This window comes from Triticum dicoccoides, chromosome 3A (assembly GCF_002162155.2).
Source record: "Triticum dicoccoides isolate Atlit2015 ecotype Zavitan chromosome 3A, WEW_v2.0, whole genome shotgun sequence".
Lineage (NCBI taxonomy): Eukaryota > Viridiplantae > Streptophyta > Magnoliopsida > Poales > Poaceae > Triticum > Triticum dicoccoides.
Window position 1 is genome coordinate 757,835,694 of NC_041384.1, and position 15,155 is coordinate 757,850,848.

The 15,155-nt window shown below is 48.9% G+C and overlaps 1 pseudogene; it reads right to left on the minus strand.

Annotated features, from left to right (window-relative positions):
- Positions 1-9,078: 9,078 nt before the first annotated feature.
- Positions 9,079-14,906, minus strand: LOC119270752 (annotated as a pseudogene).
- Between the last annotated feature and the right edge of the window lie 249 nt (positions 14,907-15,155).

Consider the following 15,155-nt stretch of genomic DNA (forward strand, 5'->3'; position numbering starts at 1 on the left):
AATTACATAAGCACCTGTAATCGTGAAAAGAAGTAGGAACGCCATGAGAGGGCGGCCTGTTTATGATCCAGTTTTCTCATCCCGTGCGTCCAAAGCATCAAGTCATCCAGGATTCGCTTCAAGGTGGAGATACTGTGGTGGTTTTGTTGCTTGAATGTCATAGCATTTCTTGCATCCCAGATCTTCCATAAGATAATGAGGAGGACGGAGTGCCATATCGTTGCATCCACCTGGGCGGGTAGACGGCAATCCCATAGATCATCAATGGAAGTGGAGGGTGAGAGTCCAATCCTTTGCCAAATTCGCTGAGTGAGCGGGCAGTCGATGAAGATGTGTGAGCTGGTCTCGCCGTCGAAACCACATCGTGGACAAAGGGAGTCTGTGACGGTGTGCTTTCGGAGGAGGTTGCTTTTGGAGTTAAGACGTCCACGGAACAGGAGCCATGCAAAGATCTTTACGCGGTTGGGGGCGCATGAAGACCAAATGGCAATTGCATGCGTATCATCCTCATTTTCGCCCATGATCAGCTGGTAGGCGGCCCGCGTGGAGAAGCGCGTGCCACCGTTAAGGAAGCGCTGGTCCGGCCCTGGCGATACCTGGAAATCCTGCAAGAGAGACAACAACGAGCACATCTCGGAAGCAGCATTAGTTGTTAGGCGGTTCCGTAGGATTGATTCTAAACCGTTGTTCAAAACAGCGGCCACACGAGCGAGAGGCGAGGTGGTATGCGAATATAGGCAGGGAAATAGAGTAGCAAGCGATTGTTGGTGAAGCCAGGTGTCTAGACAAAAGTAGGTGTTGGTGCCCGAGTTTGTAAGAACAAAGGTTATTGCGTGCAGAGCTGGGAGTTGTTGGTTTATTGTGTGGCAGAGGAAAGAGTGGCTGTTATGTGGAGCGACGAGGGCATTTGGGTGTTGCATGCTGATCCATTCTAGCCAAGGGTTTTGTTCTGGGAGTAGTGCTTTGACAGCAAATTTCATTAGTAGACAGTTATTCTGAACATGCAGATTTTTTAGGCCCAAGCCACCAAACTTTTTTGGTTTACAAACATTTTTCGAGGCAACTAAGCATTGAGCACCGGTGCACGTTTCTTCCGCAGCCCAAAAGAAAGCCTGACGAATAGAGTCTAGGGTTTTTAGAACACTTTTGGGAATGAGGAAGACGGACATGAAGTATACCAGGATGGAATCTAGGACGGCAGACAACAAAATGAGTCTGTCTCCCTTGGAGAGAAGTTTAGCTCGCCAGCCCGTCAGAAATTTTCGGCATCGTTCAATAATGGGTAGAAAGGCGTTAGGCGGGAGGCGTGTAGGGGCCAGGGGTAGACCTAGGTAGATTTGGGGGAAGGTTGAGGTGGTGCATAGTAGAGTCGCGGCAATTGAGTCCGCAAGTGTGGGGCAAACATGCATCGGCACGAATGTGGTTTTTGTGAAGTTTATCATGAGGCCAGTAGCCAAGGCAAAGTTGTGGAGAATGCTTTTGAGTTGTAGGGCTGCGTCATTGGATGCCTTTGCGATAATAAGTGTGTCATCAGCATATTGTAGGACTGTCGGTGGTAGATGTGTGAACAGGGGATGTGTGAGGTGTAGAGGGTCGCAGTCCTGATTGATCATTTGTTGGAGGAGGTCAGCCACGATGATGAGAAGATAGGGTGATATAGGGTCTCCTTGTCTAAGTCCATTCTTGCAGTTTATCCAGTTTCCCGGGATACCATTTAGCATGACGGCCGTTTTTCCAGATGAAAGAAGATCCTGAATCCAGGCTATAAATTTTGGTGGGAATCCATGGCAGCGTAGGATGGTGAGAATTGATTCCCAAGATAGTGAGTCAAAAGCTTTGGAGAAGTCAAGTTTAATGACCATGGTTGGGGCTTTTCGTGAATGGCAAGCACCAACGAGGTCCGCGGTGAAGACGAAATTGTCAGCGATGCATCGTCCCGGGATAAAGCCAGTCTGATTTCCGTGGACAAGTAGAGGGACAAACGGTTTGAGTCTGTTGGTGAGTACTTTTGCGACTGCTTTGATGGGGTAATTCTGAAGAGAGATCGGTCGGTAGGCGTCAGGTGTATTTGAGAGTTCTTTTTTTGGCAGCAAGATTAGGTGGGCTCTATTCAAGCATTCGGTTTGGGCAGAGAGGTTCTGGAAATCGGTCATAAAAGAGAAGATGTGGGTTTTAACTAGATTCCAGTATTTTTTATAGAACTTGGGACCGAAGCCGTCCGGACCAGGGCTAGCGAGGGAGTTCATTTGCATAAAAGCCTCTTTGATTTCTTTGATCGTAAAGGGAGTGTCTAGGTTGAGGAGTTGGGGTAGCGGGTGGGGGTAGTAATGTTGTGGTTGTAATGGGCATGTGTTGGTTGGAGGTGAGCCAAGGATGGAAGTGAAATGATCCCGAAGAATAGTTGCTTTTTGGTCATGTGAGTGGAACTCTGTCCCGTTAACGAGGAGAGAAGTTATGGTGTTTTTTCGTAGGCGCTGGGAGGCGGCAGCATGGAAGTATTGTGTGTTTTCCTCGCCGTGGATTGCGGCGCGAACTTTGCCACGTTGTTTCCAGAAGTTCATTTTTTCAGCTACAGCTAAATGAAGAGCCTCTGTGACGACACATCTCAGTCTGAATTCGGCCTTTGAGAGGGGCCTAGCTTCTTCTTTTAGATCAAGTAAATTTATAATATTTTTTGAAGCCTCTTCGCGGGAGTGGGCTGGGGATCGTGTTGAAGCCCAGTGCTTGAGAGAGCATCGAGTTTTTTTCAGGGCGTTTGACAGGGTTGCAGCTGAGTTTGATCGTTGTGCTGTGTGAGGTTTGGGGGCCCAACATTTTTGGACAATTTGATGACAGGCAGCGGCTTGTGTCCAGGAGGACTCGAAACGAAAATGGTGTGGCTTAGGCACATGGGTCTTGATGCATAGGATTAGTGGGACGTGATCGGATGCGATGCGCGGTAACGAGGCCAGGATTGTGTTGGGGAAACAGGTGTTCCAGGAAAGGTTAAAGAAGGCTCTGTCCAGTCGTTCTAAGGTTGGCGTCGATCGTTTGTTGGACCATGTAAACCTTCTATCTAGCAGGGGTAATTCGATAAGCGCTAGCTCGTTGATCGTGTTGTTGAAAGCATCGGCCTCTCGTTGGTGGAAATTTGGATTGTTTTTTTCGTGAGAGAACCGGAGAAGGTTGAAGTCTCCAACTATTAGCCAAGGTGTGTTGTCATCTTCCTTAATTGATTTTAGTTCGTCAAGAAAGGCTTGTTTGAGGTTATGGCATGCGGGTGCGTATATGTTAGTAAGGATGAAGGGGTGTGGGTGGGCGAGAGATGTGAGTTTAATAGAGGTGGCAAAGTTATAGTTTGTGTGGGATAGGACAGTGAAAAAGTTTGAGTTGAACGCTGAGACGGTTCCGCCTGCCGAGCCGTGGGCCGGGAGAAATAGTTTTTGGTCTAGAGATTTTGGCAGGAAGGAGTGGAATTTTCTGTCTGTAATTTCGCTTAGTTTGGATTCCTGAAGAAGTGCACAATGGGGACTGATGCTGATTAAGTCTGATAGAATGTCAGCACATTTGGACACATCACCAAGTCCTCTTACGTTCCACGAACAGATGGATAAGACGGTGTTACTCATAAAGGTAAGGAGTGCACCGGGTACTTAAGGAAAGCAGAGTACAGAGAGGAAAAGAGAACATGCGAATGACTAAGAGGTAGTTGAGGCAAGCCACAAGCTTGCGCTCAGTACACATACTAGGGGAATAGTAAAATGTAGAGTGATACAGGCCGCGGCATAGACGGCGCGTTGCCGATGAGACGGCATGTGGGCGTGCATGGATAGCAGAGGCCATCATGGCAGGTGATCCGCACCGTCGACGTCGCTGTTGTCGTCGGCATGGGCGACGGAAGCAACAGCGTCATCGTCTGCACCGCAAAGTGATGCAATCTCCGCCAGGGCCCTGACCGAGGCTGGTGGGGCGTCAGGGATGTCGAGCTGGGCATGGTGAATGGCGTCCTTGAGTGCACGCGCGACGTCGGTGGCAGTGAGGGGCGCGGCTTTTGCACGCACCGCCTTGGTAGTCATGTCGGTGAAGACAGTGGGCTCCTTGGCAGCCAGCCGAGAGCTTCGACGTAGGCTTTTTGTCTTGTCAGCCGAGCGCTTGGCGCTATGGCGCAGCCTCCGAAGCACGCACTCGTGTGTGGGAGAGTCTGCAGTTTCCAGGGTGGGCGTGGGCATGGGTAAGGTAAGTAGAGGTTGGCCAAGTGTAGTGAGTGAGCATGGCTGAGTGGGGGGCATACCAGAAGAGGAGGCCCCAGCCGAGAAGGTGAAGGCGGCGTCAAGGTTTGACGAGTTGGAGCTGTCGTAGTGGGAGAACGCCGATGGCAGCATCATTGTTGAGGGAGGTGGAAGCCCGTCAAGAGGGCCGGCGTTGTCGCCGCCCGCAGCAGAGGGAGGTGGTGGAGCTCCCCCGGTGGGCGCGGCGAGGCGGGGCGTGGGACGCGTGATGGAGGCATTCGTGGAGGAGTCGATGGCAGTCGATGCAGGGAACAGATATGGGGGCGACGCCTGTTGGGACGCAGGGGCGGAGTCGCTGTCGGAGGAGATGCAGTGGACGTGCCGCCCCAGCCCCGTTGCCTCGTCGTCGCCAGAAGAGACCTGGATCGGCAGGGCGGCAGAGTCGCCGGCGTGGTTGGGCGGCCGCCGCGGTGAGCTGATCACTGGGGACGGCGGGGGGCCACGCGGTAGCTCATCGGCGAGGCTTGATGTGGGATTGTGGCCGCGGGGGAGGTGGAGGTCCTCCGAATCCGAGTCCGAGTCGGATGAGAATGGCGACGGATCAGTTGGCCCCATTGGGTCAAGGATGGTGGCAAGCTTGGTGATTTTGACGACCTTGATGTCGTTGGAGGGGGAGAGCTGGATCCCCAGGGAATCCGGCAGGCGCTTGCGCCGGTCGACCATGACGAGAGCGCGGACAGCAGTGTAGTCACGCCCCTCAAGACAGTAATGGTCGACGGAGCAAACGTCACCAATGCGACTAAGGGCCCACCGGATGCCCGCGTCATGCCACAGCTCATGCGGGAACTCCGTGATCTGGAGCTCGATGAGCTGGTCGAAGACTGGTGTTGCGCGGTCTGCGAGCTCAACAGGCTCAAGGGTGACCTGGTTTCCGTGGAAGTCGAGTGGGCCAAGGCTAACGAGGTAGTCTCGCAGCCCAGCAGACTCGAAAGTGACGCACCCAGCCCCGCGCCACGAACCCGCGACACTGAAACTGGGGTTGCCGGCGTGGGCTGATGGCAGCGTGGATGAGCGGTGTTGGGTTGTGAATAGGTGTGCGGAGGTGTGCAAAGGCTATGTGTCCTACGTCATTGACGAGGCAGGGGGAGCAACAATGAGGGGTGCGGGTTCGGTCGGTAGGGCGGACTGACGGGGGGGTTGGTTGGCGTTGGCGTGAAGCAGTGATGAGCCAAAGGCAGCTGCCGCGCGCGCCTTGTTAAGTCGAGCGCGCAGAGCGTGTAGGTCTAGCTGAGAGGCGAGCGGTGGGGGAGCGGGGTTCATGGTGGATTGGGTTTGTGGCATGGAGGAAGGCATGGGAAGGTGTGAGACTGGGATGCCGATGAAAGGTGCGTCGGGGCCGTCTCCTTCACGAGGCCAGCCGGCGGCGAGGTCGGGGAGGTTGGACGGGCCGGATGCAGTCGGAGTGGCCATGTCGATGGGTGTCGGCGTGGTGAGGGGAATGTGGAAAGCTGGGTTGGATGTGGGGTTTGCTGGGAGAGTTGGGAAGAAAGGGAGGATGCGGACGGAGCGGCACCGCCGAGCTTTGTGGCCGGAGCACCAGCAACGGGCACACCTGACTGGGTCACGGCAGCTCTGGACCTTATGATCCAGAGCGAGGCAACGAAAACAACGTCGTTTGGAAAGTGGAGGCGGGGGTGGGTGGTGGACTGATGGAGAGAGGCGTGGGGTGTATGCGTTATTTATAGGAGGAGGGTTGTGGGCTGCATGCAGGTGCGCTGGAGGGGAGAGAAGCGCATCCCGATATGATCTGGGCGATGGTGGCTTATCCAAATGTGGCATCACGCATTCGGTCAAAGGGCGGCTGGAAGAATAGTTGTCAGTCGGCATGGGTAGGAGTGGTTGGTCGTCAGGGTATGGATGTGGAGCGGGTGACGCGAGCAGTGTTGCAGCGGAGTGTTGTGCAGGGGCGTGGGGATCGTGGAGCGTGGGCATGCATGCGGGCGCCGCAGGGGAGGGCGGTCGGTGTTGATGGATGCGTTGGTGGGACCCAGGTGCAGTGGGCAGGCAGTCATGCACCGAGTCTGCGTCCGTAGCAGAGGACGAGTGTAGCCGTGGGTGGGTGGCGTGGGGCGAGCTCAGGAGGTGAGAGATTTGACTAGTTGGGATGATTTTGTCTGAGGTGAGAGCATGGCTGCAGCTCGTCTCCTCATTTTCAGGGAGGGTCAAGAGCAGAGGAGTGGGAACAGGTGCAATATTCGCTGTGGGATGGTGGTAGAGGGTTGGGTCTGGCGGATTCATGGGGGTGGTGGGTGCATTGCATGTACCCAAGGGCACAGGCGTGTTCTGTGTAGTGTGTAGTGAGCTTGGCGTTGTGCGTTGTGTGGAGAGAGTAGACGGATGCGGCCCGAGTATGGATTCGTGTGTAGCATGGTGAACATGTCTGGTTATGTTGGGCGTGGCCGGTCCAAGTTTGGCGATGATACGCTGTTCATGGTCAGTGGCCGCTGCAAGTTGGTCAAAAAGGTGGAGAGATAGACATTTGAAAACTACGGGCGATTTTTTCAGGATTTCAAATCTGACTTCGATGGACAGTACAAAGGAGCGGAACACGCGGTCAGAGAGCTTAGTTGCCTGAAAATCTTGTTTAACCGAGAAATGGTAGTCTAGGGCGTTGCAAATTAGCATGGTGTTTGGGTTAACATTTGTGGAGCTGCAGACGATCCAAAAGGGAATCGGTGGTGCATGGCGCGGCGAGAAGATAGGGCGTGTGATCTCGGTGTGGTACATGTTTAGATTCTTCCTGCTACACCGAGACTAATACTGTAACAGAAGTAACGGTCAATGGTCTCGCCTCCCCGCCATGCCGCAGCCCTCCGGCACGACATCCTCATTTTCTTCCACAATTCCCGCCTCCTCCTGGATTCTACCTCGTCGCTGCCCTGCTCCAAACAAGATTCGGGGGCAGGGCGAAAACCTTTGACGTCAAACAACTATCAACTTCGGCCTACTCCTTCTGTACTGCATCAACGGACGCCCAAGCATGGATCACCGCATGCTCTCCCTTCGTCACGCCCTCCTTCTACGCATCAATCGTCGCTGCCGCATCCTCGTCACCTTCGGCAGCGGCGAGGGCTAATACTGTATAGTGTTTATTCATCACAACAAAAGATATTTGTGCTGTTAATTCTATGGCTGGGATTTGAAGCATGTGCACAATCACAGATTTTCAACTAATAGCTGAATTTGTGAGGAAACAGAGGCTACATGTTACGTCAGTTCTGCCTGAACTTTATGGTTCACTAAAGTTCAGAGAACTCTCCAAAAGAAAGGTACAGATACCAAGTTTGTATATCATGATAAAGGCGGCAAAGTAAAATACTCTACAACCTTATGTGAAGTGCTAGCTCCACAGATTTACTTTTCCACCCCTTTTATTCATTTTCTACAAGCAACCCAATAGGGCTAAACATCAGGTTCTTGAGATTTATTGTTTCCTAGACTTTCAGAGGCCCCACAAGATTCAGTTTTCTAATCTTGATAAATAATTACCATAAGGTCGGCATAGGTCCTGTGACAGGCACAGAATCATGTAACTGAGCGGAGCTTGGTGGCCACGGGATCCATAATTCAACATCCACCATACCATATTATCTTGATCTCACTTAAACAGCTTTGACTGGCAGTAAATAAATACAAATACCACATTGATAATCTTTATCAGCAAAGAATTAAATCGAGTTTATTGAGCACTTGGCAGTAACTGACTGCTCGACAGCAAAGTTTAAGCCGTAATTTCAAGTATCCTTCTGATTAAGCTTGAAAAACACATGCACATGGATATGCAGGAAAAAATAGTGTTTCCCGGCAGGTTGTTACTCATAAGTCGAGTTCAATACTTCACTGAACATATCAATCTAAACCTGTGACAGAATAAGCATGTTTGTGTTAAGAAGCAAAGCCTTGTTGAGCATACACAGGAAATAAGGCCCTGGTTAACTCAAAATCACATCAAGGTGTAGCCAATGGCCTAAAGCCATAGCACCATCTGCGATGTAAAGTACATTGGTCAATAATAAATAGGTCAGACAATGTTTAAGATGCTACTTTTCAGTGAGAAGTTATGCTCATCCAACCAAAACTTATAAGGATGATGTTAATGCAATTATGCGGGGAAATGCTAATCAACAGTTGGGGATGTAGAACACTTGGTGAATAGGATCAACAAAAGAATAAAATTATCAACAATTGTAATTGACAGAAATAGTCGCGTAAGTGCATAGTATTGGAGACCTTAAGAAGGAACAGTATGTGTTCAAATGGAGAGAGAATAGAGGACAGACTTAAATAATCTTGTGCTAGTTGATACAGTTCCTCTTGCTGTACATGTTTGGGTTGGGGGGAGGGGGGGTGTACACACAAATGCGAACAGCATTCGGCTCATCAATTGGAAAATGTTATGTGTGAAATCGAACAGTTTATATCAATGAACAACTCCTGAAGGATTAATTGGAACTTGCACATTTCAAGAGTCCAAAATAGCATAAAACATTGAAAGAAAAATGGTTTACAAAAGTTGAGCAGAATAGCAGAAGAGGCAAGAATGCGGCGATTCGGAGCCTCCTGCCAGTGAACAGTAAAATAATAATAAAATAGCAAACAAATTAAAAAATCTGAAAAAAAAAATTGGCATCAAAGATGCTCGAGTGCACAAGGTGCATGCAAAAATTCGTGGTGAAATAACATTCAGGGAGCTCTCGGCAAAAAAACAAATTTCAGCTATCAAAGAAACTTTTAAAAAAGGCACTGTTGAGACCCGATTTAGTTTAGATTGCTCAGACACTGTCAAACTGCAAAGGCATACTTTACTGCCTTCATTCTGACACATTGTTGTCTAGATTGCTCCGGCACTGTCAAACTGCAAAGGTACAATCTCACAGGCATCTTTTATAGAAGTACTCATGACATGATGGTGTAGGTTTCTTTCTCAGTTTGCATTACATCAGCATAAACTGTTGTATTGGCTTATGATTTCAGTTTCATCATTAGCAAGAACATAGGATTAATACTTGTTTATGTGTGTTTAGATGTTGGTATCATGTGGTTCTGCGTTGCTGCTGATGGTTGGCAATTAATCTTGCACGGGCAGTTTATGAAGCATTCTCCAAGATTTTGCCAGCACAGCTTATCCTTTTTACAGCAGAATGGCTGGCCCAGGACCTGGTGCTCGTCCTTGTAACAAGGGGGTTGGACTATGTGGCTTGCTTCGATCTTCCTGTTGATCTGCTTGTTGTTTATGCCTTTACCTAGAATGCATAAAAGAAATAATTAAAAGACTTGTCTTCTCAACATACAAAAAAAGGGTCTATCGCATATATAAGTACACCTAGAATTTATTTTCTGGTTAAGAAAACCCGATACAGTCAATAACAAAACGACATTAGAACACGAAGCCAACAATATATTCTCCAATAAAATGAACTTTGATTTGTTAATTACCGTGTGTGTGTCCAAGACGGGCAAAACACACCACTAGAATGAAACAAAGTAGCACAAATCCTTGGACAGTGTTCCTCGTGTAGTTGGCCATCGTTGCTGAGGATCGGAGGTAATGTGTGGTATTCTTGTAAGTGGGACTGGTGAGTGTATGACCATCAAACGCTTGCTCCATGGTTCATATATATTGGAAAAGCTTGTTGACATTGCACGGAAGTTATACAAAAATATTAATGTTTGGAGTTAAGGCTTGTCTAAACGGCCCATTTAAGTTACGCTACTAAAGATGGCTGATGCGTTTTCATTTCTTTCTTGAAAACTGATGTCTTATCATAATGTCTAACTTCAGTGCCATTTAATGGGTAGCTAAAAAACTGCAGTTGCTCTAGAAAAATAGAATTGAAAATCACAGTAGATTATGATAGGGAGCTGGGAGCATAAGTCACAGCTGCTGCATGAACTAACTCGCTAGAAATGCATCTATTGTACGAGTAATTAACCCGAATAAAGCAAAATACTATGTACACAATTAAGAGATAATGCAGTACAAGGCGAGGTTAACTTGTAATTACCAAGTGACCACCCAAGAAATAGCTACAGATGCCAATCCAAGAAGAGTGAAAGAAGAACTCACTGCAGCCAAAAGGGCAGACCCCAGGGCAGCTACAGATGGCACAAAATGGACTTTGCTTCTGAACCATTCAGCTATAGCCGGAACACCAAAAATTATAGCTTTCTTCCCATGCTCCTTGTCCAGTTTTCTGAATACATGTAACCACTCGTACTCAGCATATCAATCCCCATATGCTTCAGGTATACAAAATCAGAAGAAAAAAAGAGTCAATCAAAGTGAGGGTTATGAACATAAAGAAAGAAAAGAGGGAAATCTCAAATTTTGATTCATATGGGGAATACACAGTGACAAAAGGGTCAAACAGAGCTACTGGGTTGGAATAAAAGCAGATTAGGCATCCGAAGGCAGTCAATTTATATTTCTTTTTTTGAGGAAAAAATTGGCACAGCAGTTGCAGCTGAGGGAAAGAAACACCTAAAAGTGTGATGAAAGGATTGTCATGGATGCAGACCTGCACTAGAAAATTTACACAACTCAGCCGCAGCAAGCTCGATAGGTTCCTTTTTGTTTCACCCACTAAAAGAAATTCCTTTTTGTCTCATTGAACATAAATGTTCAATCTATTCTTCACTTTTTCTGCAAGTTTCTCCTCACTTTTCCTGCAGTGGTACGTAAATATACACTATAACCACACTGACTGTCGAAATGGATAGCAGGTATGAGCACACAAAAGTTGCAGGACAGGTCTGCTAATAGATCATGAACAGGTTAAAAAAATGCAGCAAGCTGTACAACAACTCCAGAAACAACATGCTGTGTTTTTCTTTTATTATTTCACCTTGCTAGGCTGTTGAGGGGCTTCTCATATTACATAATCTGGGAGCAGCTTCTATCGTCAGTACAGCCAAGAATACATGCCAGCAATATACTGAACCTCAAGCAAAATCTCCATATGCACCACAGTTTCAGTGTTAGGTTGTGGCAATTTAGGTGAAGTCTCGATTGTCACTGCCCTCAAATGATGAGTTAGACCAACAAGTGCATGACCATGAGCACTTCTATGATGTGGTCTTGCTTTTCCAGGCTCCAATCATACAACTGCGGCTTTCTAGTCAAGACCAACATACAAGGCGGGGATCCAAGAAGGAGCAACTCAATCATTTTCTTTGCTGAAAAACTAATTTTGTCTCTTCCTCTCTCCTTCCCCATTTTACATTCCAAATCAAATTCTCTCTTTTTTGTGTGTCTAGCTCAGGAAAGATACCCGTTGAGTTCAATGAGATTTACAGCACGATGATGAAAATGGACTCTACTTGTCACGAAATTATTTAAGAAAGTACCTGTTTGGATTGGACTGTGGGCAGAAGGTCATGCTGTAGTTGGTGTGGTTGCAAGCGAATGTGGAGATGGTGTCCTCGTAACTGGAGCAGAGCTCACAGGGGGCAGCGCTTGTGAACCAACATGGCATGGGCATGTTGTAGCCGTCGACGAGGCTGACATCGTCAAAGTCCATCCAGCCATCGCCATCAAGGATGAACTCTGTGAGCATGCTGGCCCAGACGACGTGGCACTCGACCTCGCTGGAGCTGCAGTCTAGTAGAAAAAAGACCATGTCGAACCCTCCACCACGCCATCTTATTAGATAGATAAATAGCAACTTCTAATTCACTTTTTCAGGAACAGGTTCAGCTGAATCAAAGCACGCTAATGTTCCAGTATTATTGGCTAGTTAAGCAGTAGTTTAATATTATCCAATGAAAAATCATTTTCCTGTACAGAAGATTCAAGTTTCCCTTTTTTTCTTAGAAACAAGAAGATTCAAATTACTGCAAGGGAAATATTGTATTCTTGTTACCTCATGAGTAGCTAACAACACTGAACCTTCAAATCGGAGTTAAGCATGGCTATGCGCAGTGATGCATTTGTCAAGCCCACAGTGAACATGCGCGGTAAGATACTTTGCATTTGATCTGATCAAGTCATTCCAACTCTGGTCTCTTTCAGTAAGTAGTACATAGCCAGATAGTCGTTGGACAAGCTGTTGTAAAACACACAAAAGTTATCAAAGAATACAGCCAGAACTACTATATCAAAGCATCATCCTCCCAGTATTAGTTATGTGTGGGGACATAGCCAGAACAGTTCATCCAAGACCATCTGTCTACACACTGAAAACTATGTAAGTTACCATTCAGTAAGTACCATCAACCATTCTCATCAAGCAAAGTAAAGTTCAGAGGTATCAGGGAGATACCCAGAATTTTTAAGTAGACTTGTCAGCTCATCCAGTACTGCATGTATCACTTCTGCCTCTGTGTGTTCTCGTCCTCTTGCGAAGAATGTATATGAACCTCCTTCACCAGCTATATCCTGCTTCCTTCGCAACGCCAGCAGAGTCCATCCCCTGTCTCAACTTCTGTGCATCAGCCCACAGTCCTTTAGAGGCATAAATATTTGACATAAGAACAGAGGGGCCACTATCCATAGGATCCGCCAAGAGTGCCATTTCAGCGGCATACGCCCCGATTTCAACATTACCAAACAGATGGCAGGCACTCAGCAAGCTCCTCCAAACAACCGCAGCTGGTTCAATCGGCATCTTTTCAATAAACTCCTTGGCAGCATGCAGTTTGCCTGAACGACCAAAAAGGTTGACCACAGAAGCATAGTGCTCGGTGCCTGGTTCAACTGCATATTTTGTTTTCATAGAATTAAAATGATGTAAGCCTTCATTCACAAGGCCTGCATGAGCACATGCTGACAGCACACCGACAAATGTCACATAGTTCGGCTCTACTCCAGCCCCTCCCATCATCCCAAAAACACGAAGAGCTTCCTCAGCATGACCGTGCTGCGCATATGTAGAAATCATCGAGTTCCAACAGATGACGTCCTTTCCCAGTGTTGACTCAAACAACAGCCGTCCTTCTTCGATGAAGCCACACTTTGCATACATGTCTATGAGAGCATTTGAAACATGGGGGTCACTGTCCGCACCTGCTTTGATGATCTGAGCATGGAACTGCTGACCGTGAAAAATGCTTGCCAGAGCACTTGCCACAGTCACTAGTGCAACAAACGTGAACTCATTAGGTGTTAGCCCAGAGAGACGAAGCTGGTTAAAGAGCTTCACAGCCTCTTCCCCTCGCTCATTCTGTGCAAGGCCAAAAATCATAGCATTCCAAATTACCATGTCCCTGTTGTGCATCAGGCTGAATACAACTTTCGCATCGTCCACAAGGGAAAACTTTGAATAGACATCGATCAGAGAACTCCCTGCATATAGGTCCAATGAAGTTCCTGATTTGACGATGAGACCATGAATCTGCTTGCTCAGTTCAAGGTCTGACCGAGATGAGGACACCCCAAGCAGCGAAACAAATGTCAGTAGGCTTGGCTTTAGTGAGGAATATCTCATCTTACTGAATATTTCAACTGCTCCTGTAAGGTCCCCCAGCCTTGCATATCCTTCGATCATTGCATTGTAAGAAATCGTATCATCTTCTGCCAAGGCTTCAAATACAGCTCTTGCTTCTGTTAGATGCTCGCACTTAGCATACATGTCAATCAGAGCATTCTTGACATACTCATCAGACTCTAGATCAGCCTTTATGGCGTGAGCATGTACCTGCCTTCCTTGCGATATCGCTGCCAAAGAGCCACACGAGTTCAAGATGCTTGTGCAGGCAAAAACATCAGGCTGCCACCCAGCCCGGCTCAGCTGCCAGAACATGGACATGGCTTCAGCATCGAGCGAATTCTGCATGTAACCAGCTATCATCGTCGTCCAAGACACAAGATTGCAGTTCTCCATGGAATCAAACAGCCTGCGAGCCAACAAGAGCCTGGAGCACTTACAGTACAGATCGATGAGCGCATTGACCACCGACGCATCTGACTCCGCCGCGGTTCGGTACGCATAGCCATGTATCTGCCTGCCGCCCTCTACAAACCCAAGCACAGAGCAAGCACTGGCAGCGCTCGCCAGCACAAACCTGTCGGGCCGGACGCCGTCCAGCCCCATCTTCCCAAAGAGCTCCAAGGCAACCCCAGCCTGCCCAGCCTTAGAGTACCCAGTAATCACCGCGGTCCAGGTGACCGGGTTCCTCGCCGGCAGCGCGTCGAAGACAAGCATCGCCGCGTCGATGCGGCCAGCCTTGGCGTACAGGTTGACCAGCGCGGTCCCGGCAAAGACGTTGGCGTCCAGGCCGAGCTTGGCGGCGACGCCGTGCACCTGCTCGCCGAAGCGGGCCGCCCTCGACTGCGCGCAGGCCCTGAGGGCGCTGGCGAGCAGGAACTCGTTGGGCAGCTCGCCATCGTTGTCGGCGGCAGCCCGGAAGGCGGCGAAGAGGGCGAGCGCATCGTCCTCGCGGCCGTGCTGCGCGTACATGGAGATGGCGGAGCCCCAGGAGACGAGGTTGCGGCCTGGCATTCGGTCGAACAGGGCGCGGGCGTCCGCGAGGCGGCCGAGCTTGGAGTAGCCGCGGAGGAGGAGGTTGGCGAGGAAGAGGTCCGGGAGGAGGCCCGAGACGACGGCGCGGGCGTGCGCCGCCGGGAGGACGCGGCGGAGGCGGTCGCCGGCGAGGCATGAGAGGAGCAGTTGGGCGAGGCTCCCGCCCATGTGCCGCCGCCGGCTCGGGAGAGGGGGCAGAGGAGTGGTAACTGGTAAGTGCTGGACCTTGTTGGGCTAATGGGCCTCATCTACTGGGCTAGCTAATTCAGCCTGGCCTCACCAGCAAAAATATAGCCCTCGCTCAAAAAAAAATTGTTGGGACAGTTTAACACCTTTTTTTCTCACAAAAAAACTCATCTTATTTTTTTTACTAGCAACTACTGTACCATTTCCTAAAAAAAGTAAAAAAGTACTAGTAGAATTTACC